A 22,778-nucleotide genomic window follows, 5' to 3' on the forward strand; every position below is an offset into this window, starting at 1 on the left:
CTCGGGTGCAGATAACGCAGGTAAACAGGGACCGATGTCCCGCTCCCTATCTGCTGCTCCGTCCGTCAATAACGCAGGCTCACTCCCGACGTTAACAACATAGGACACTTAATGGAAACAGCACTACACGATGCACCGAGGAACCCAGATACATGGACACAGTTGAACGCAATCGCCAACAACATCTCAAAAGCAGAACATGACACATACGAACAGTCTCAAAAGGTGCAGAAGACGAAGACGGGTTGACATACGTACCGTAGTTTCAGTATCTCCAGTACTGACGATGAAATGAGTGACAGTGACAACACTGACATAACATAGACCCAGAAAACATACATAACGCAAAACAAGTAAAATATGCACAACTACTCACGCGAACGTTAACCAAAGATATTATTATGAATGAATATAATTAAAACTAGGAGTAGTTAGAATAGTAAGGTAGATAGATATTGTTCTAGAATCCAAGATAAACCTGTACCTCCCAACACTGTTAAGTAGTTGCATAAGTGAACCCATCCTTGTAAATGTAATAATACACTGAAGCGTCAAAGAAACTGGTATAGGCATGCATATTCAAATATAGAGATAGGTAGCAGCGCGGGATTAGACGAGCGGTCATGGACTGCACGGCTGGTCCCGGCGGAGGTTCGAGTCCTCCCTCGGACATGGCTGTATGTGTTTGTCCTTAGGATAATTTTGGTTAAATAGTGTGTAAGCTTAGGGACTGATGACCTTATCAGTTCACACACATTTGAACATTTTTGAGAGATATGTAAACAGGCAGAATTAGCGCTGCGGTCGGCAACGCCTATATTAGACAAGTTTCTCGCGCATTTGTTAGATCGGTTACTGCAGCTACAGTGGCATGTTGTCAAGATTTAAGTGAGTTTGAACGTGGTGCTATAGTTGGTACACGAGCGATGGGACACAGCATCTCCGAGATAGCGATGAAGTGGGGATTTTCCCATGCGACCATTTCACGAGTGTGCCGTGAACATCAAGAATCCAGTAAAACATCGGATCTCCGACATCACTGCAGCCGGAAAAAGATCCTGCAACAACGGGACCAATGACGACTGAAGACAATCCTTCACCGTAACGGAGGTGCAACCCTTCCGCAAATTGCTGCAGATTTCTGTGATCGGCCATCGACAAGTGTGAGCGTGCGAACCATTCAACGAAACATCATCCATATTGGCTTTTACAGCTGAAGGCCCTCTCGTGTACCCTTGATGACTGCACGACACCAAGCTTTATGCCTCGCCCGGGCCCGTCAACGCCGCCACTGGACTGTTGATGAATGGAAACATGTTGCGTGGTCGGAACAGTCTCGTTTCAAATTGTGTCTAGCGGATGGATGTGTGCGAGTGTGGAGACAAACTCATGAGTCCATGGACCCTGCATGTGAGCAGGGGACTGTTCAAACTGGTGGAGGCTCTGTAATGGTGTGGGGTGTGTGCAGTTGGAGTGATATGTGACCCTTGATACGTCTAGATACGATTATGACAGGTGACACGTACATAAGTCACCTGCATCCATTCATGTCCACTGTGCATTCCGACGGACTTCGGCAATTCCAGCAGGACAATGCGATGCCTCATAAGTTCAGAATTGCTACAGAGTGGCTCCAGGAACACACTTCTGCGTTTAAACACTTCAGTTGGCCACCGAACACCCCAGACATGATCATTATTGACCATACCTGGGATGCTTTGCAACGTGCTCTTCAGAAAAGATCTCCATCCCCTCTTACTCTTATGGATTTATGTACAGCCCTGTAGGATTCATGGTGTCAATTCGCTCCAGCACTGCATCAGACATTAGTCGAGTCCATGCCACGTCGTGTTGCGGCACTTCTGGGTGCTTGCGGGGCCCGTACACGATATTAGTCAGGTGTGGCAGTTTCTTAGGCTCTTCGATGTATGAATGTAATATATGCAAATTTAATATACAGTAAGCAAACTAAATCAAACAGAGTAAATACACAACAGAAACAGATTATACGTATTACGCAATTATACAAAATTAAGAGTTCTCTACCGAAAAAAAGTCTAGCTACATTTTTTTAAAAATGTTTTTACAAGATTAATAATAGGTTAGTGGTGGCTTTTTATTTCTCCTACAACTATGTAGAAACAGTACATAATTTAACTGGATAACAGTGGGAGAGGATATTGTTACAGAGCCATGCAGAAATTGTTTACTAACTAACCTAGTAGTAGCAGATGTTACGTAACCTAACAAACATCAACTCACACAGAACTCTATCAAACAATCTATCGTAGATTAGATTCAGGGACTGAAAAAAACGAGTTTTCCAGAAGACATGTGGATAATACTAAAATGGGTAGCAGCACATGTGGACGCTGTACTTGACGTTAAATACCAAGTCCCCTTCCTCAGGTGGTGTTGGTGAAGGGATATCTATACCTACTATTCCCAGTCTTCTTTTATTCTCTTCTTAAATTATACAATAAATTTGTAATTTGCTACTTCCAAATTCCTGTACCTTTCCTTAAAAAATAAATGTAATTGCTGTAAATAAATAAACAAAACACCAAAGTCCATGAGACAGAGAAGATCAAACGAAGAGTAAGTGCGACAGTGTTACGGAGATAATCAACAAACTCCAGTGCCAGACGCTACAACAGAGATTGTGTGTTTCGCGGCGAGGTGTACTGTTGAAATTTCAAGAGTAGTTCCAAGAATGGTAGGGCAACAAGTTACTTCCTCCTCCACATGCCTCGCGAAATGAGCACGATGACAAAATAAGTGAAATTAGAACTCCTACGATGGTTTATCGACAGTCTTCCTTCCCACGCACCATTCGCGAATCGAACACGGAAGGAGTAAATAGACAGAGGTACCAGTGGTACCCACAGCCACACATTATAAGGTGGCAGGCAGATGTAGATATGGATTACACTCAAGGTGCCGATGAGTGAAATGTCAACAAAGATGTGATGTAATTCAACAAAATGTATCCACGTGCAGCGCTCATTCCAGAAGCATAACATCCGCTCGCATAGCCGTGCACGTTAAAGCGTGCGCTTCTGAGACGGGGAGCACTCCGGCTCCGTTTACAATCCGCCCGGCAGATTAACGGCGACGGTCGATCTGCCGTCTAGTCTTTATGTTGTTTTTAGGCGCTTTCCCTCATCCTACAAGATGAATACCAGGCTGGTACTCTCGTCCCTCTTCATAATACGCTATGCAAACATTTAGAAATCTTCCTGAATGAATTTCCACTCTGCAGCGGAGTGTGCGCTGAGATGAAACTTCCTGGCAGATTAAAACTGTGTGCCCGCGAAAGGCAAAGGTCCCGAGTTCGAGTCTCGGTCGGGCACACAGTTTTAATCTTCCAGGAAGTTTCATATCAGCGTACACTCCACTGCAGAGTGAAAATCTCATTCTGGAAACATCCCCCAGGCTGTGACTAAGCCATGTCTCCGCAGTATCCTTTCTTTCAGGAGTGCTAGTTCTGCAAGGTTCGCAGGAGAGCTTCTGTAAAGTTTGGAAGGTAGGAAACGAGATACTGGCAGAAGTAAAGCTGTGAGTACCGGGCGTGAGTCGTGCTTCGGTAGATCAGATGGTAGAGCACTTGCCCGCGAAAGGCAAAGCTCCCGAGTTCGAGTCTCGGTCGTGCACACAGTTTTAATCTGCCAGGAAGTTTTATTTAAAAATCTTTCTTACACTTGCACACAGACTTTAGACACAGGCACTGGGGTTCACTGATACCGTTCTAGGGGATGAGAAGGGCACTGTTTAGTCTTCTTAAACCCGTAAACACCAGCGTAGAGCCATAATGCTTCTGTACCTGCTGGAAAGGTTGTGCCAGTCGTACAGACTATCGGCGATTTCTAACAGAAGCCTATCCTTCCCGATGGGCGCGTCCAGTGCGTAGGCGGTGGGCGTCGGCCGCTCTGAAGACCACACAGGACCGGTTCCGGCATGATCTCACATAACGGCCCAGCCAGTTTCTCCAGACGGTTCCCGATACATAACAGGTATTTAAGCTAGTGGTCTGCGAAAACCTGTGCTTCATAATGGCACAGGGAGGGCGCGCTTGCGTCACGGTGGGCATAACAGACTCTACGCATAACACCTTTCTCCCTCTCTTTCTTTCTCTTTTATATTTTGCTCTGAACATTATCAGAAAAGAAACCAATTGCGTGGTTAGGTAAGAAAACTCGCATTATTCGGCCTTGAGAATTTAAATTAAAAGAAAACATTATATTTGGAAGTATGGACATGCTCCAGAATGCGATGTAATCACTTCCGTAATAGATTTGAAACTTCTTATTGTATCTAGAAAGCAAGTGTAATACTGCTGGAACTTTCGACCAGAACTTCAAGTCCTCAAATAACATAGTAACTATAGCAAGATTAGGGTCTCACGATGGTATCCCAACAATTTATAGTCGTAACTGTCCACATTTAAGAACAGATCTGGTGACAAATATCCGACACATAACTGTTTGCCAAAGATAGGAATTCCAAGTTTTTACATTTATGTTTTGTGTCCGTATTCAGCTCGTTACATCTGTGATAGCACCATAATACCAATGCTGCTACTGATGGCAATTTCTTTTCCTTTTCGTGACGTGAGGGAGGTACTAGCTTTTGAGTATGTGCTTAAGTATGATTTACCTTAAGTATCGTCATTTAAAAGGCAATATGAATATTGGGCAACAAATAAATTAGAGGCTTTTCCGATCCCTGGTTCCAACGAAGGTTTTCGAGAGGTTTCCCTTGTTGTAAGGCAAATTCCAGAACGGCTCCACTACCATGTTGCCGGTAATTCGCTCAAAAGAACCATGACTTTATAACGGGGCGCATCTTAAATGCCCCTTCGACTCCTTCGAGTGGAGAATGAAACGCACACCAAAGTCTTGTTGAACTTCCATTACCTTGTACCCCACAAATTAATCTAATAGTTCTAAAGTTTCTGTGTGGCCTACTTGAGACAGCCGGATTGCTTCGTTGTCACAATATACTTCACCCTTTCACTATTTTATTCATTTCTTCGTTCTCTGTATTCAGTGAGAGTCATTTTGGATGCTGTTGAAATCTCGAATTTTATTATGGTCCTGTGTTTCCACTTGTTCTCTTCACTCGATAATTTTCATGTGTCTCTACTTTCGCAAATAGACATCATTTATAACCGTACCTTCGCCTCCAAAACTGTGCTTACAGAAGTACTTCACTAGGCATGTTACTTGACTTACTCAGCCAGATATAAAGAGGTATACATTTTAGCCTGAACTCCTATGGCAATCATTGCTACGTTTGAGATAACTGATGAATAGCACACAATTCTTGATCCTACCGGGAATCGAAATTCAGACCTTTGAGCTTCTACTGTAACAGATGTTTCGCAATCATTCCTCCATTTTCAGCGGAATGTGCACTGTTTTGAATTTTACAGGTGGATTAAAACTTTGTTCTGTGAGTTTCATTGGTTTCCAACCCACTGAGCTTGCGTCGCCTACGTGAGAATATTCAGCGGCGATGTCGTTGCGGACGCTCTTAGTGTACGAGTCTTGAAACTTTGTGAAGTGCCAGGCCTCATCCCTGCAGTACTGGGGAGGGAAGACCAGCATGCTCTGAATGGATGGCTTGTCAAGGCAGTTTGGCATTTTTATTATTCGGTTTTCAGTGTAATAGTTTAGTGCTCATGACGGCGGTTTTTTGTAACTGCTAGGTGAATTTTCATGCATTATAAGCAAGTCTGCGTGTGGAGAGAGCCTTCGTGTCGTCGTGTCGTCTTCGTCCCCCTCCCTCTCGAGCGAAAGAGCTGTTGCAGGACGATTTGATTCACGGATATAGTTATATGGCTCCTTCCGTGTGTAGCGATTTTACGACTGTGAAGAGTGAGGCCTGAAGATGGATCAATGTAATGCCGGAACTGGAGCACATAGAAGTTCATAAAATAAAATAAATTTCTACAATACATACGGTTGTTGGTAAATTATTGCATCAAGAAGTTCATGCCAGCCGTTCTCCTAAGGTCCATAATGGATTAACGAAGAAATTAGTACATGGATGATGGTTTCTTTACAATTGTCTATGACGTTTGAACTCTCCTTATTACATCTCAGAATGCCACCCCATTCCATTTTTTTACGTCATTCAGGATTCTGGTAGTTAGAGTTTTCATGTATACCATATGTTGTGTCAAAAATACAAGAAATGCAGCTGCAGACAATGCTTTCATAATGCAAGCATGTTGCTACATCCTACATCACACATTGATGGAGAGCAGTCTTTTTCCCTTAACGGTTTCTAACCGAAACAAATCCATTTGTGTGTTTAAAGTATCACAAAGTTACGCATGAGAAAGCAAGGGATCAAACACCATGCATCGCGCATCATTGCACTAAAATAATTTTAGTAGTCGTATGTTTGCTGCCATCTCTGGCTCAGTGGATGATAGGAAGAGATTTAGAAGACGGTGTTTGTTTAATAGAGAAGTACTGTGAAATTCCTTCTGTGACATCCAGAATTACTTGGTTATTCCTCCACTAAAATGCGAAGTCCCGTAAGCTTGCAACGATTACTGATTGTAGTGGGAAGCTCTTAGTTTTGGTGATCAGTCACAACAGTTCATTAGTCATCATCTGTCGCCATCCTTATCGCAATGAACGGTAATGCTTTGAACAGGACTTGCCTTCATCAGTTAAGGAATCGCCAACGAGCCATATGGATACCGTGCCATGGTTTCCTGCAACCACCTCAAGTGACTTCCGGGATGTTCCTGTCAGTAGTTTTTCTCCAACTGAGATTAATGCTATGATGAACACTGACGTTTCTACCTCCAGTAGAATACTTCAGATACACAAGTGATACTTTGATTAGAAGAATACAGTAGCGAAAATAGGTATAAAGTCATCGGTAACTGGGGGAAAATTAACGTTGGTAGTTGGAATTGTTGTGCACAAGCTGTAAGCAATAGTATGAAATCGAATATACCGACAAACGCAGTCAAATTGTAGTCAGTACTACAGTACACAACAGTATCCTGTCAGTAGTACAGTACACAATAAGACATCATCGATTCAGGTGGTAGAGGATGGAACTCTATGTAAAGGCAGTCTGCTGTGTGTGGTGTTAGTGTGTGGTTAAGTTTCTTTACTACAGTGGGAAACTGACTCCTTTAGTGACAATACGTGTTGTGTACACAAACACGATTGTGACAATGCTATGCAGGAAACAGTTACCATGCAACGAAAAAGCAAAAGTCGATACGTACAAGGGAATGGGATTCTCTTGTAAGATGGCAAGAACTATGACCCTTACATGAAGTCATTAAATATCACCTAACTCACGTTGAGCGAACAGTAGGGCTGAACAAAATGACTGACAAGGCACAATGCATCTTGTAGAGGGTATAGTATGGACGTATTGGAATAATTAATGTCGGGTGATGGTTTTAAAGTAATCCACACGACATGAAAACTTTGTGGAAACGAGTCGATTTACTGGATGATAGTTTACCTCAGGGAATTATTTAGAGATGACCATGGCCGGCTGGGGAACGGTGAAGGGAAGCGACAATAGGCAGCTTAGGGTGGCTCAAGCTCTGAGAAAGCGGTAACACGGCGCGGCCTCCAGCCGCCTTAAGATGAGTGGCAGCATGGGTGGTTGACCCCGACCTCATGTTGGTGTACCAGGAAGCAGATGGAGAACTTGTACGTCTGTTGATAAATGTCTGTCGTCCCGTTTTCAGGGAAACATGCGAGAAAGCCACGAAAAGCTATGGTGGAGCGGTCAACAGAGGTCAAAATATGTGTGTTCGTGACTACAGCAACTTCACGCTGAATTCACGGTCTGCAGAGTCTGAATTAAATCAGGTAAAGAGAGACAGAATGAAATACGCTGGCCTCTGATGGGAATGTAGGACCAAGGAATTTGAAGTACTCTGCTGGGAGTCTGAATTCCGGAAAAATTGGTGTTTGTGCAGACGCTAACCTTGATGGGTGGCCTGGCAGGAGCTAAATAGCAGAAGTTGAGAGGAAGGGAAATTTTGTGGGAATTTGTTCACTTCCCAGAGCAGGCATTGGTCGGCACTGGGAAGCGATGCATAATTAATGCGACTTGCGTTGCAATCAGCGTAAGTGATTTTGCTGGAGGGGAAACCGAGGCGAAGAGCGGACTGGGAGAAGTCTCAGTAGAGGTCTTCCATTCCCAGCTTGCCTAGAGTGCGGACGTGGCGTTCTTTACTCAGATTGTCTGAGAAAGAGTGAGCATCACTGCATTTTAGGACTTAGCAAATGGAACGATTGAGCTTGGAGATAGGAAGCTATGTACTGAGCAAGATAGCTAGGAGTGAATAGACGAGCGCAGCCTTGCAGCACCACAAGGTCGGCGGACGTCCGCACAACGACACTGCTCCGCCACGCTGCATTCGGTGATATTGCGCCCGCTCCGTCCACTGATTAATGTGTTGGATCACGTCGGCAAAGCTTCCACGAGGGTTTCATGGGCCGTGTATTGTAGAATTCTTCTCGCATTACATCTGGGTCAGTTGATAGAAATTACTTTTGATTTATCGCGATTTACTCCACCCAAACGCAATTTATTACCCTTTCTGTTAGGAGAGTCGTGTAATGTGACGATTGAAGGTCGTGAGTTAAAAAAAAAATTGTGTTAATCGACTCGATCTGTTTTCAATCAAGTACTTGAAATTCCAAGACACTTTCTTCATTAATTTTATGTTCAACATTTGCATCTGGTGCTCAATAGCTGAATATAACATCAATGTGCACCTCTTTTTTGATTAAAAGGGATCAATTCTGAATCAATTAATGTCAACACTGCCACCGCAGTTCAATCAGGAGTCACAGGGCCTTATTACTTTCTTTGCGTTATCCGACATTGCGGCAGTTTTGCACTCCCTGTTGATCTGTTAGTCAATTACCTGGGGTGAACACACACCAAAACCAGATAAGTGATGGGTGACGTGTTACACTCTAATTGTCAAATTGCCAAGAAATCGAACTGTTCAAGTACAGTGATTGATAATTTCGTTAGATTGGGTGTACGTTATGGACAGAACGGAAAATATGGGTAAAATAGAAAGGCTACTTTTGCGCAAAGCAAGGGCCACAAACCGTTGTTCTTCTCAACTTGTCGCTTATTTACAGTTGCCAGTAACTGCCAGACACGTACGACAGGGATGGTTCCTTTGAAAGGGCACGGTCCACTTCCTTACCCATCCGTCCCTAATCCGATGGGACTGATGACCTTGCTGTTTGCTCCCTCCCCTAAACCAATCAAGGTGTATGACAAATTTTGTCACATGACGAACATCTTGCATTCAAGAAACGACTGCAGAAATCCGCTCTAACACCCAAAATTCGCCCCAGTAGTGCGAGTGAATTCGCGATTTCCTGTCAGATAGGTCAAAATTCGTAGTCACAGACGGAAAGTCATCGAGTAAAACAGAAGGAATATCCGACGTTCCCGAAGGAAGTGTTATAGGCCCTCTATTGTTCCTGTTCTATATTAACGACATAGGGGACAATCTGAGTAGCCGTCTTAGATTGTTTCCAGATGATGCTGTCATCAGAAGGCCTAAATGAATTGGAAAATTATTTAGATAATATATCTGTATGGTGCTAAAATTGACAGTTGACCCTAAATAAAGAAAAGTGTGAAGTTATTCACATGAGTACTTAAAGAAATCCGCTAAATTTCGATGACGCAATAAGTCACACAGATCTGAAGGCCGGGTATTCAACTAAATACTTATCAACTACAATTACAAATAACGCAAATTGGAACTATCACATAGATAATGATATGGGTAGAGCATACCAAAGAGTGCGATTCATTGGCGGAACACTTAGAAGGTGCAACAGGTCTACTAAAGAGACTGCTTACACCACGCTTGTCCGGCCTATTCTGGAGTACTGCTGTGCGGTGTGGGGTGCGCATCAAGTGGAACCTGCAGATGATATCGAAAAAGTTCAGAGAAGGACAGCTAATTTTGTATTATCACGAAATAGGGGAGACAGTGCCAAAGACATGTTACGTGAAATGAAGTGGCAATCACTAAAACAAAGGTGTTTTTCGTTGCGACGGTATCTTCTCGTGAAATTCCAATCACTAGTTTTCTCCTCTGATTGCAAAAAAATGCTGTTGGCACCCACCTACATGAGGAGATTTGATCATCACGATAAAATAAGAGAAATTAGGGCTCGCGCAAAAAAAATTAAGTGCCCGTTTTACCCGCGAGAGTGGAACGGTAGACAGAAAGCTTGAATGTGGTTCATTGAACACTCAGTCAGGCACTTTATTGTGAATAGCAGAGTAGCCAAGTAGATGTAGATGTAGATGGAAATTCAACTGGCTTGATTGGAGTTTGCTGAGAAACATATTTCACGAACTTTGGGGGTGGGATAAAGTGATCTTCAGTGATGGGAAGAACTTTAATTTAGATGGACCGAATGGATTTCAATATTATCGTCATGATCTGTGAACAGCAGCAGAAAAGAATGAGCAGGAATTTGATGATGGAAGTGTTATGATTTGGGCAGCTTTCTGCACTAACGGTAAGTCACGCATTGCTTGACTGAATACTAGAATGACCTCTAACATGCACATTGAGATGTTAGAGACAGAATTGATTAGAATGTGCGAGCACCTGAGGGAGGAAACTCTAACGTTTTATCAATGTGTATGCTTCTGCCACAACCAAAAAGTGCACGTAGTTCGGATTTGAATACCGTGAAAAATGTTTGGAGAATATTTGCAAAACATGTTTATTGTAATAGAAGGTAATTTGAGGTCGTATGTGAGCTGAAAAGAGCGACATGACAAGAGTGGGCGACAATTCACTGCAAGAACTACTAACACTCATTATCAATACTGAAGATAATTTTTGAGGTAATTAGGAAGAATGGATGTTGGAAAAAGTGCTAAGAAGTGAATAAATCAACATAACAGTGAGTGTTTGTATACCAATTTCGAGCCACGAAATTCAAAGGCTCTATTTTGTTATGAGTGTTGTTAAAGAAACTATGTAATTCCGTCATGATTATTTGTCTTATTTGTGTCTACTACTTCCATAGTAAATTCGATACAGGTATGCCTCAGGCATTGTACTATTACTCTCGTGGAACCCTGCATTTATACTGATTTCAACTGCTGTACTGAATGCTTGGTGACTAAATACAGTTTCCGTCTATGGTCACTAACATACTCGATTGAGAGTCTGTAGTATTCAGCAGTAGGCCTATGCTTAATGTCCGTCAGATGTAAGCAAAGCAGTCTGTTTATCAGAAAATCTTTAGATTCTGCAAACATCTTGTCTAACCTTCTGTTGTCTTAGTGCATTACTATACAACGTTCCGGGGCTGACGTAGCCCTCAGGCTTAATTCACCTCTAATTCTGTATTTCCGCCGCGCGGGATTGGCCAAGCGCTCTGAGACGCTGCAGTCAGGGACTGTACGGCTGGTCCCGCCGGAGGTTCGAGTCCTCTCTCGGTCATGGGTATGTGTGTTTGTCCTTAGGATAATTTAGGTTAAGTAGTGTGTAAGCTGGGGGACTGATGACCTTAGCAGTTGAGTCCCATAAGATTTAACACACATTTCAACACTTTTTTTTTTTTTTTTTTTTTTGACTGCTGTTCATGGACGAAAACGACTGATTTCCCGAATCAATGTTCTACATTCGGCAGTCATGTCACATCGTACGGAGACGTAATAAAAGTATTCTTACTCATTCTACGACGACAATATCACTGAGAAGAAGGGAACGATACCGTTCGTTTCGTCCTAAAAGAAAGAAGGAAGGAAGGAAGATTAGGGTTTAACATGTCGGGACGGTGCAGAACCTCGAAAGGGTGGTGAAGGAAGTCGGCAGCGTACTTTTCAAAGGAACCGTCCTGGCATTTGCCTTGAGCTATTCTGCGAAAGCACGTAAAAACGAAATGTGGATGCCCAAGCCACCTTCGTGCCACATGCGAGTCGCATGTCTCGCCACTGCGCCACCTCGCCCATTGGTTGGCCTCACCGGCACGCGAAGAGCGCGGGACGGACCTAACCACGTTTATGCTGCCCTGCGGGAAGCACGACTTTTCACTCGATTGCCGTCCGGTGGAATAAAAGTCGGCAGAGAGCATCGGACATTCCTCGCGAATGCTAAATTTGCCGTTGACGTACGGCGCCGTAAGGTATACAGCCTGCAATTTAGCGTTCCCGCAGAGCGGGGCCGGTCACGGCGTCGTTAGGAACGTTTCGGCCTGCTGCGGCGTCATCGGCGAATCGGCGAGTAACGAGCGGGTGCTGCGTGCCGGCCCGGAGCGGCCGCGGGGGCGAACGCGGCGTCACTGACCGGCCGCACGCCACGACACACGGCGCCGCGCCGGGCCGCGCTGGGCCGGGCTGCCGCCGTCATTCAGCAGGGCGGCCTGCGCCTTGACCGAGCGGGCGCCCGCAGATAGCCGCCTATCTCGCGGCCGGCCGCTGTCCTCTCGGTCGTCGGCACTCGCGCTGGTCCACTTGCTTCCTGTCGGCCAGTTCCACTCACAAACTGTCGGGCCTGCACAAACACACCTAATCGTCTCACACATTCCATTCACTTAGCTTGTCTACCTCTATGTCCTCATGAGAGTGACACACTTCGCTGCAGGCTTCGACGTGAGTCCAACGCACCTGCCCTAAATAAACAGGTATTCTCACGAAAAGTGCGGTAGTGTTGACGTAGAAGCAGCAACACAAGCTGAAACTTCCTGGCGCCGGACCGAGACTCGAACTCGGGACCTATGCCTTTCGCGCGCAAGTGCTCTACCATTTGAGCTACCCAAGCACGACTCACGCCCCGTCATCACAGCTTTACTTCTGCCAGTACCTCGCCACCTGCCTTCCAAACTTTATAGAAGCTCTCCTGTGAACTTTGCAGAACTAGCGCTCCTGATATTGCGAGGACATGGCTTAGCCACAGCCTGGGGGATGTTCCCAAAATGAGATTTTTTACTCTGCATCGGAGTGTGCGCTGATATGAAACTTCCTGGCAGAGTCGTTCTTGGGTAGCTCAGATACTTCTCTGCCTCGTGATAACTCGGTGTTATGTGTTCCTCTTCATCAGTTCATCATCATTGACTCGCACGTTGCCGAAGTGGCGTCAACTAAAATAGAATTTGCAATATGGCGGCCTAACTTATCCGTATGGGGCCTCCCGGCCAACAATGCCACACGATCATCTCATCTCAGCTCACGGGTAGAGAAAGAGTGTCAGTCTTACTGAATAGTGGTGAATAACAATGCCATACGATCATCTCATCTCCCGCCGGCACGGTAGCTCAGCGTGTTCGGTCAGAGAGTCGGTTGGCCTCTGTAATAAAAAAAAAAAAACTGAGTGGAAGGATCAACCGCCGTACTTGAACAGGATGTCTTGCGACGTCCGCAACGACCAAACACAACGATCACTAACGGACTAAGTGGAAAAAGAAAAGCGTGTTCGGTCAGAGGGTTAGCTGCCCTCTGTAATAAAAAAAAAATGAGTTAATCGATCCACAACGAACTTAAAACGGAAGTCTTACGACGTCCGCCCGGAGCAGATTCAACGAACAAGAGCGAACAAAATGAGAATAAAAAAAAAAAAGAAAAAGAAAGATGGTTGAACACTTGCTCGCGAAAGGCAAAGGTCCCGAGTTCGAATCTCGATCCGGCACACAGTTTTAATCTGCCAGGAAGTTTCATATCACCGCACACTCCGCTGCAAAGTGAAGATCTCATTTTGGAAACATCCCCCAGTCTCTGTCTACGCCATGCCTCCGCAGTATCCTTTCTTTCAGGAGTGCTAGTTCTGCAAGGTTCGCAGGAGAGCTTCTATAAAGTTTGGAAGGTAGGAGGCGAGGTACTGGCAGAAGTAAGGCTGTGATGACCGGGCGTGAGTCGTGCTTTGGTAGCTCAGATGATAGGACACTTGCCGACGAAAGGCCAACAGGCAAAGGTCCCGAGTTCGAGTCTCGGTTCGGCACACAGTTTTAGTCTGCCGGAAATTTCATATCAGCACACACACCGCTGCAGAGTGAAAACCTCATTCTAGCAACACACGGTGTTTCGTAGGAACGATCACTTCATAAGTCGTGAGAGGGTATATAGTGTCACAGCCGTCCCGAGAGAATAATGAAGTCCAACATTTTTGCCTTTTCTCACGAATATCAAAGACCGGGCCGCTGCGGGAGTGCCCAGCCAGCCTGACAACAAGGATTGCTTTTGCTCCATAATTTTGGTTGTCCGATCGAGTTGCGTCGCCCCGCCTTTGAGCTTCGGAAAGAAACACTGCACCAACTTGGTAGCATCCTCGTATTTGTTAATGCGCGTCTTTTACACCAACAGTGGTAACTTTCTGCTGCGTTCCCCTGTTCTATCAAGAAATAAGCGTCACATTCGCAACAATATTGAGGTATCCCCTCCATACAGAGTGCTTTGAAAGTAGAGAGTGGACGCCTGTAAACGCCGCCTGATTTGGAGATTTTGCAAATTGCGGTAACACGATCTACATTCTGAGCGCTTCGTTAATTGCTTACTTTGCCACGCAATTTGTGCTGCTTGATTTGATTATAATTTGCGGCTTCTTGCTGTATCATTAGCTCCGATAGTGCGATCTGCCCAGATGAGATTTCTCCATATGTCTTCCGCACTTTTTGCTACCTCCTCACAGTGACAATCATTTCGTAATTTGATTAACATCTCATGGTTGGGATTCACATTCATATAATATTCCTTAAAAGACGCCATAGTCGCCATTGACTGTATGAAATATTTATTATTACGATTGCAACTTCGGCCTTAGGGCCATTTTCAAGTAACACTGCATAAGTTGGAGTCTGTCGGAATATAAGATTATCTGACATGAGCACATGTCGTCGTCAAAATGTAGCCTTTTGAGTGCGAGAGTCCCACAAGATCCAATAAGTACGACACTTATTACATCGTAGATTATTAGAACGATGGTAACACTGACAATTCAGCACATATTTAAACTATTAGTTTGATAAGTCACAGACGCAAAATATTAAAGTGAATTCTTCACAAATGGGTGGAGAAACTGGTAGAAGCCACCTTGGGAAAGATTAGTTTGGATTCCGTAGAAATGTTGGAACACGTGAGACAATACTGTCCATCCGACTTATCTTAGAAGATAGATAAAGGAAAGGCAAACCTACGTTTCTGGCATTTGTAGACTTAGAGTGAGCTTTTGAAAATCTTTACTGGAAAGCTCTCTTCCAAGCTAAAACTGGCGGGGGACAAATACAGGGAGCGGGAGGTTATTTACAATTTGTACAGAAAGCAGATGGCAGTTATAAGAGTCGCGGGCATGAAAGGGAAGCGGTGGTTGGCAAGGGAGTGAGACAGGGTTGTAGCCTATCCCCGATGTTATTCAATCTGTATGTTGAGCAAGCAGTAATGGAAACAAAAGAAAATTTAGGAGAAGAATTAAAATCCATGGAAATGAAATAAAAACTTTGAGGTTTGTCGATGACATTGTAATTCCGTCAGAGGCAGCAAAGGACTTGGAAGAGCAGTTGAACAGAATGGAAAGTGTCTTGAAAGAAGCCTATAAGATGAACATCAACAAAAGCAAACCGAGGATAATGGAATGTAGTCGAATTAAGTCAGTCGACGCTGAGGTAATTAGATTAGGAAATGAGACACTTAAAGTACTAAAGGAGTTTTGCTATTTGGGGAGCAAAATAACTAATGATAGTCGAAGTAGAGAGGATATAAAATGTCGACTGGCAATGGCAAGGAAAACGTTTCTGAAGAAGAGAAGTTTGTTAACATCAAGCATAGATTTAAGTGTCAGAAAGTCGTTTTTCAAAGTATTTGTATGGAATGTAGCCATGTATGGAACTGGAACATGGACGATAAACTGTGTAGAGAAGAAGAAAATAAAAGCTTTCGAAATGTGGTGCTACAGAAGAATGGTGAAGATTAGATGGGTATAGCATGTAACTACTGAGGAGGTACTGAATAGATTTGGGGAGAAGAGGAATATGTGGCACAGCTTGACTAGAAGAAGGGATCAATTGGTAGGACATGTTCTGAGAAATCAAGGGATTACCAATTTAGTACTGGAGGGCAGTGTGGAAGGTAAAAATCGTAGAGGGAGACCAAGAGATGAATACACTAAGCAGATTCAGAAGGATGTTGGTTGCAGTAGGTACTTAGACATGAAGCTTGCGCAGGATAGAGTCTCTGGACTGAAGACCGCAACAACAACAACATCGACTTTGTTGTTCTCAGAGTGGTGGTGTTTCTTCGTGTACGGTGGTCAATCAAACGATTAATTACATTAAGAATTCAGAGAAGAGAATCAGCACTGAGCTCGCTTGCCTTGTATTATCAAAGATTTATTTTATAGCGAGCATTCCATTTGAGCTTCTCGATTCAGATCTGGGACACCTACGGCACCACATCGCTCGGTATGTACTGACGTAGCAGTTCAAGCAGTCTTGAAATGAAAAGATATAGGCGGCATAGACATACCTCACGCCAGAAAGGACACTTCAACCAGGCATTGTACTACTAGGTGCATTCAAGTTCTAAGGCCTCCGATTTTTTTTTAATAATTAACTACTCACCCGAAATCGATGAAACTGGCGTTACTTCTCGACGTAATCGCCCTGCAGACGTACACATTTTTCACAGCACTGACGCCATGATTCCATGGCACCGGCGAAGGCTTCTTTAGGAGTCTGTTTTGACCACTATCGCTGAGGCAATAGCACCATGGCTGGTGAATGAACGGCCACGGAGAGTGTCTTTCATTGTTAGAAAAAGCCAAAAGTCACTAGGAGCCAGGTCAGGTGAGTACGGAGCATGAGGAATCACTTCAAAGTTGTTATCACGAAGAAACTGTTGCGTAACGTTAGCTCGATGTGCGGGTGCGTTGTGTTGGTGAAACAGCACACACGCAGCCCTTCCCGGACGTTTTTGTTGCAGTGCAGAAAGGAATTTGTTCTTCAAAACATTTTCGTAGGATGCACCTTTTACCGTAGTGCCCTTTGGAACGCAATGCGTAAGAATTACGCCCTGGCTGTCCCAGAACATGGACACCATCATTTTTTCAGCACTGGCGCTTACCCGAAATTTTTTTGGTGGTGGTGAATCTGTGTGCTTCCATTGAGCTGACTGGCGCTTTGTTTCTGGATTGAAAAATGGCATCCACATCTTATCAATTGTCACAACCAACGAAAAGAAAGTCCCATTCATACTGTCGTTGCACGTCAACATTGCCTGGCAACATGCCACACGGACAGCCATGTGGTCGTCTGTCAGCATACATGGAACCCACCTGGATGACACTTTTCGCATTTTCAGGTCGTCATGCAAGATTGTGTGCACAGAACCCACAGAAATGCCAACTCTGGAGGCGATCTGTTCAATAGTCATTCGGCGATCCCCCAAAACAATTCTCTAGACTTTCTCGATCATGTCGTCAGACCGGCTTGTGCGAGCCCAAGGTTGTTTCGGTTTGTTGTCACAGGATGTTCTGCCTTCATTAAACTGTCGCACCCACGAACGCACTTTCGACACATCCATAACTCCATCACCACATGTCTCCTCCAACTGTCGATGAATTTCAATTGGTTTCACACCACGCAAATTCAGAAAACGAATGATTGCACGCTGTTCAAGTAAGGAAAACGTCGCCATTTTAAGTATTTAAAACAGTTCTCATTCTTGCCGCTGGCAGTAAAATTCCACCTGCCGTACGGTGCTGCCATCTCTGGGACGTATTGACAATGAAAGCGGCCTCGTTTTAGAACAATGCGCATGTTTCTATCTCTTTCCAGTCCGGAGAAAAAAAAATCGGAGGCCTTTAAACTTGAATGCACCTCGTAGTACAACGTGACCATAAAGTATTTCGCTGTTAAAAATGTACACGATACAGTCACACTGAATATGACGACGTCAGTGTGCAATAACCCCTCACAGACGGCAGGTGGCAGCACTAGCAGTGGAAGGTATATAAAGCGTGTCGCAGGGCCACAGAAAACAGTGCAGTCGTTGCCGGCGGACGGATTTATCTGTCTTACAAAGATCCTGATCATTGGCTTTTGGGCCAAGGGTGGAATCAACTGGCGCCGTGGTTAAAGCATACCGCGCATGGCAAAATGACTTCATCCAAAACCGGCGCCGAGGCAACGGTGTTGTACAATGGGCCATAGATAAGTTAACAACTGCTGTGGAGACGTCTACGGGCGAATATACGTGTGACGGTTGAGCAGCTGAATGCCCAAATGAACCCAGGGGCTGCCGACACCGTCTCCTTAACGGCCGTTCAGTAAACGTTGCTGCGTATGGTCCTACTCAGCAGGCGACTGGTGCACGCATCCATGTTGACTGCTGTTCTTCGAGGATGATGGCCCAAATTTTCACGCCAAAACCGGAACTGGTCGTCCACTAAGAAGCGACAGGTGGTCTTTTCAGATGAATCAAGTTTTTATGCTCCATCGGACAGATGGCCTCTGGACTGTACGACCTTCAAAAAGTGTCGGAGGTTTTCAGGGCAGAGGAGGGAGCGCTACGGTCTGGGGAATGTTTTCGTGACTCAGGTTGCACGTTTCTTCTTTTACCTTCGGATAACAAAAATCATAAAACATCTCACAACACAGTAATCGATTTAGACCAGCCAGTGCTAGTAATCAGCGTTGTCAAAACGTAATGCAACAATTTTTTTTCTGAAAGCAGGTTAGTTTTATTCACAATTCCAAAACACCCTATTATTCCCCACTCTTTTGGCTACAAACTTATATTTTTTAACGGAATCAATGAGATGTCCGCCCCCAGTAGGTGAGTGGTCAGCGTGACAGAATGTCAATCCTAAGGGCCATGGTTCGATTCCCGGCTGGGTCGGAGATTTTCTCCGCCAGGGACTGGGTGTTGTGCTGTCCTAACCATCATCATTTCTTGCCCATTGACGGGGAGGTCGCCGAAGTGGCGTCAGATCGAAAAACTTGCACCCGGCGAACGGTCTACCAGACTGGAGGCCCTAGTCACACGACATTTACATTTATTTATCAATGAGACGTCCTTACGCCACCTAATTAGGAGGGCCTGTACGTGAGTATGGTGCCACTCTACTGGTCGACGTCGGAGCCAACGTCTTGTTCTAATAACCTCCCCAAAATTGACGTACTGGTTCCCTCGGAATGCATCCTTCTTTGGGCCAAGCACATGAAAGTCGAACGGTGCCAAAAAGGGGGTTTAGGGTGGATGAGGAAGAACAATCGAATGAAGTTTTGTGAGCTCCTCTCGTTTGCTTTTTTCTGGCGACGAACACGCTAAAATCGTCTCTTCAGTTCCCTTTGGGTAGCACAATGAACTTCAGAGTTGATCGTTGCACCACGAAGGAGGACATCAAATAGAATAACCCATTCTGAGTCCCAGAAGACCGTCGCCAGACTTTACCGGCTATGGGTGAGGCTTTGCACTTTTTCTTCGGAGGAGTGGTGGAGTGCGGCGCTTCACAGATTGCCGCTTTGTTTCCGGTTTCACGTGATGAACCCATTTCACTAACGATGTTTAACAAAAATTGTCATGATCAGCATCGTAATGCGCAAGCAATTCCACACAAATAGTCCTCCTTTGCTCTTGAAGGTCTTCTGTTAGGTAGCGAGAAACCCTGATGGCCGAGTGTGTCAGCAGTACCAACAGAGACGTCCAGGTGTGCAGGGGGGTGTTTCAATGTGGACCGTCGGTCACCTCAAATGAGAGTGTCCGCAAGTTCCAGCATTGCAGGAATCACAGCTGTGTGCGGCCGGCCGGCACGCGGGAGATCCGACATGTTTACACAACCTTGTTCCGATGATGACAGATGCCTCGCCCAACGACTCGCCGTGCTTTTTTCATATCCAGTTCTCCGTAGACATTCTGGAAGCGCCTATAAATGTCTGTGATGTTCCAGTTTTCCGCAAAAAAAAAACTCAATGACAGTACTCTGCTTGGAACGCATCTGTAAAGATGTTCAAATGTGTGTGAAATCTTATGGGACTTCACTTGGTTCAAATGGCTCTGATCACTATGAGACTTAACTGCTCTGGTCATCAGTCCCCTAGAACTTTACTTAAACCTAATTAACCTAAAGACATCACATACATCTATGCCCGAGGCAGGATTCGAACCTGCGACCGTAGCGGTCGCGCGGTTCCAGACTGTAGCGCCTAGAACCGCTCTGCCACCCCGACCGTCTGTGGGACTTAACTGCTAAGGTCATGAGTCCCTAAGCTTACACACTACTTAACCTAAATTAGCCTAAGGACAAACACACAAACCCATGACCGAGGGAGGACTCGAACCTCCGCCAGGACCAGCCGCACAATCCATGACTGGAGCGCCCAGACCGCTCGGCTAATCCCGCGCGGCAATGTATTATACACATTTGGTTATACTTGTGGGATGGCTTTCTGTACACCAGTCCAGGGAGAGGAAGGAAGATTAAGGTTTAACATATCTTCAACAATGCGGTCATTAGAGATGGGTCATAAGAGTAACATGACAATCATATATCGCTTCACGATTTGGTTTAACCTCTGTTACGATTACTCGGTAATTTACTGTGTGAGCTTGGTATTTTTGGAAAGTTGTTCCTTTTCTCGCAGGAAGGAAGTGAGGCTGGGTGCTCAGCAGTTCACCATTATGTCTGCGGCAGACTCTCAGCAATCTCAAAAGCAGGGAACGTCATTCCCCGGGGAAACGGTCCTGTTTCCTGAACTGTTATTGTTGTCAGTTTTTGGGGCAGTCCATTTGAATCTAGAGAATCTACGTGGTTCCAGAGACCTTTTAAAGTCTCAAATATCTATGATGCATATATGCAGAAAGTAGCGAAGAACCAAAATTTTTACCAAGGCCAGGATTAAAACCAGGGTCTCCCACTCACTAGCCACGGGTGCTAACCACTACGACATCCTGACACAGTGGCTTTGCACAAATGCACGGACTATCCTAGCACGCCTCCCCCTCCACCCAAATTCCAATTCACACCTCAGCCCACTTGGTAATCCCCCTAAACTGAATAAACGCAAACAGTATTGCAGAGGCGGCTCTCCAACTGTATTGTTGTACCACCTCGACATCGAACCATCAGCTGGAGAGCCTCTGCAGTGCTATTCGAGTTCAGGGCGAATGTCACGTGAGCGAGGCGTGAATGGGAGTTTGGACTGAGGAAGGAAGTGTGTTAGAGAAGACCGTGCAGTTGTGGAAGCCATTGTACCAGGATGGCGCATTGATTAGCGCATCTGCCTAATCAGCAGAAGACCCGGGTTCGAATTCTGGCCATGATATAAATATTCGTTCGTTGCTAATTCAGTTGCCACAGGAGCGCTGCCGCCGGACACCACAGAGTTCGCCTGTGCGTGGTTAAGCGTGATATTTGAGATGCTGTCTGCCTACAGCCGCTACCCTGGCGTGAGGAAGTTCGTTGTTTTCCCTCCAAAAATTACTGACTGCCCAATGAAAATACTGTTCGCGCCGCGAGACTTGGCACGGACCTTGCTAACCAGTGGGGAGGGATTGTTCGAAACCCGGAACCAACCTAATGACATGTGATATACGAGGGTTGGAACTTAAATAGTGGCAACTATTTATTCACAGCCGATACAAAAAAGTTACATGTTTGCACCTGTTACTGTCCTTCAAAGTAGTCACCAGCGTTGTGTAGAACCCGTCGCCAGCGATATGGAAGGCGTAGTATACCGTTTGCAGAGCCTGTTCTGTTGATGGTGCGAATGGAGCGGTCTACTGCCTGTTGAATCTCTGGAACAGTTCTGAAGCGAATGCTATGAAGTGGTTCGTTCATCTTCGGACTCAAATCAAAGTCATAAGCACTTAAGTCTGGGGAGTGTGGCGGATGGTACAGTACTTCGCAGTCGAATCGACCGAACAGAGCAGCCACAGCTTGCGCTGTATGCGCCCGCTCATTGTCGTGCAAAATGATGGGTGGGTTGCGCAGAAAGTGCCACTGTTTCTTTCGCAAAGCTGGTCGCAGGTGATGGTCCAAAAACGAACAGTATACTGTGCATTGACGGTATGCCGTGGAGGAACGTAATGCGTTAAGATCACACCATCACAGTCGTACACGAGAATCACCATAACTTTAGACCGCTCCATTCGCTCCATCAACAGAACAGGCTCTGTCAACGCTATACTAGCCTTCCACATTGCTGGCAACGGGTTCTACACAATGCTGGTGACTACTTTGAAGGACAGTAACAGGTACAAAAATGTAACTCTTTTGTATCGGTTGTGAATAAATAGTTGCCACTATTTAAGTTCCACCCCTTGTACTTTTTATGTATGTCTTCGGTGGGAAATTTCGGTTGCATTCCCCTGTCCATGAGCGGGTAAAGGCACATTATGATTCGTCAGATTGGCAGCAAGATTCACTTTCCCTCTTCAGCTCGAGCTTGGGAATAGAAGTAGTCGGGCTAGAAGGAACTTCGATTGTGGACAGTCGCCGACCGCTGTCGTCGGGTCTCGTCTGGCCTGGGGCCCACTTGCTGTACTTGGGAGATCTAATTCCGCTCTTACTGTAGTGCAATACACCTGAGCAGCTCGTATTTAACTAACGTTGTTACGCGTCTTCTACGCTCAGTTTGTCATATTTAAGGTGTGTCTCGTTTGTCTTGAAATTGCCAGCCATCCAGATGTGGAAGCTATGTTCGCTTGCCTTCCTCCAGTGGTTAGCATCAATTTACTTCAGTTTATTGCATTTTTGTAATAATATTGTTCTGTACTATTATTTGTATCTCTTT

At 45.1% G+C, this 22,778-nt stretch overlaps 1 protein-coding gene across 1 annotated transcript in view; it reads right to left on the minus strand.

Annotated features, from left to right (window-relative positions):
• LOC126270294 (beta-1,3-glucan-binding protein-like) overlaps window positions 1-22,778 on the minus strand; it is a 273,194-nt gene that overhangs the window by 70,262 nt on the left and 180,154 nt on the right. The window lies entirely within an intron of this gene.

Source organism: Schistocerca gregaria, chromosome 1, assembly GCF_023897955.1.
Source record: "Schistocerca gregaria isolate iqSchGreg1 chromosome 1, iqSchGreg1.2, whole genome shotgun sequence".
NCBI lineage: Eukaryota > Metazoa > Arthropoda > Insecta > Orthoptera > Acrididae > Schistocerca > Schistocerca gregaria.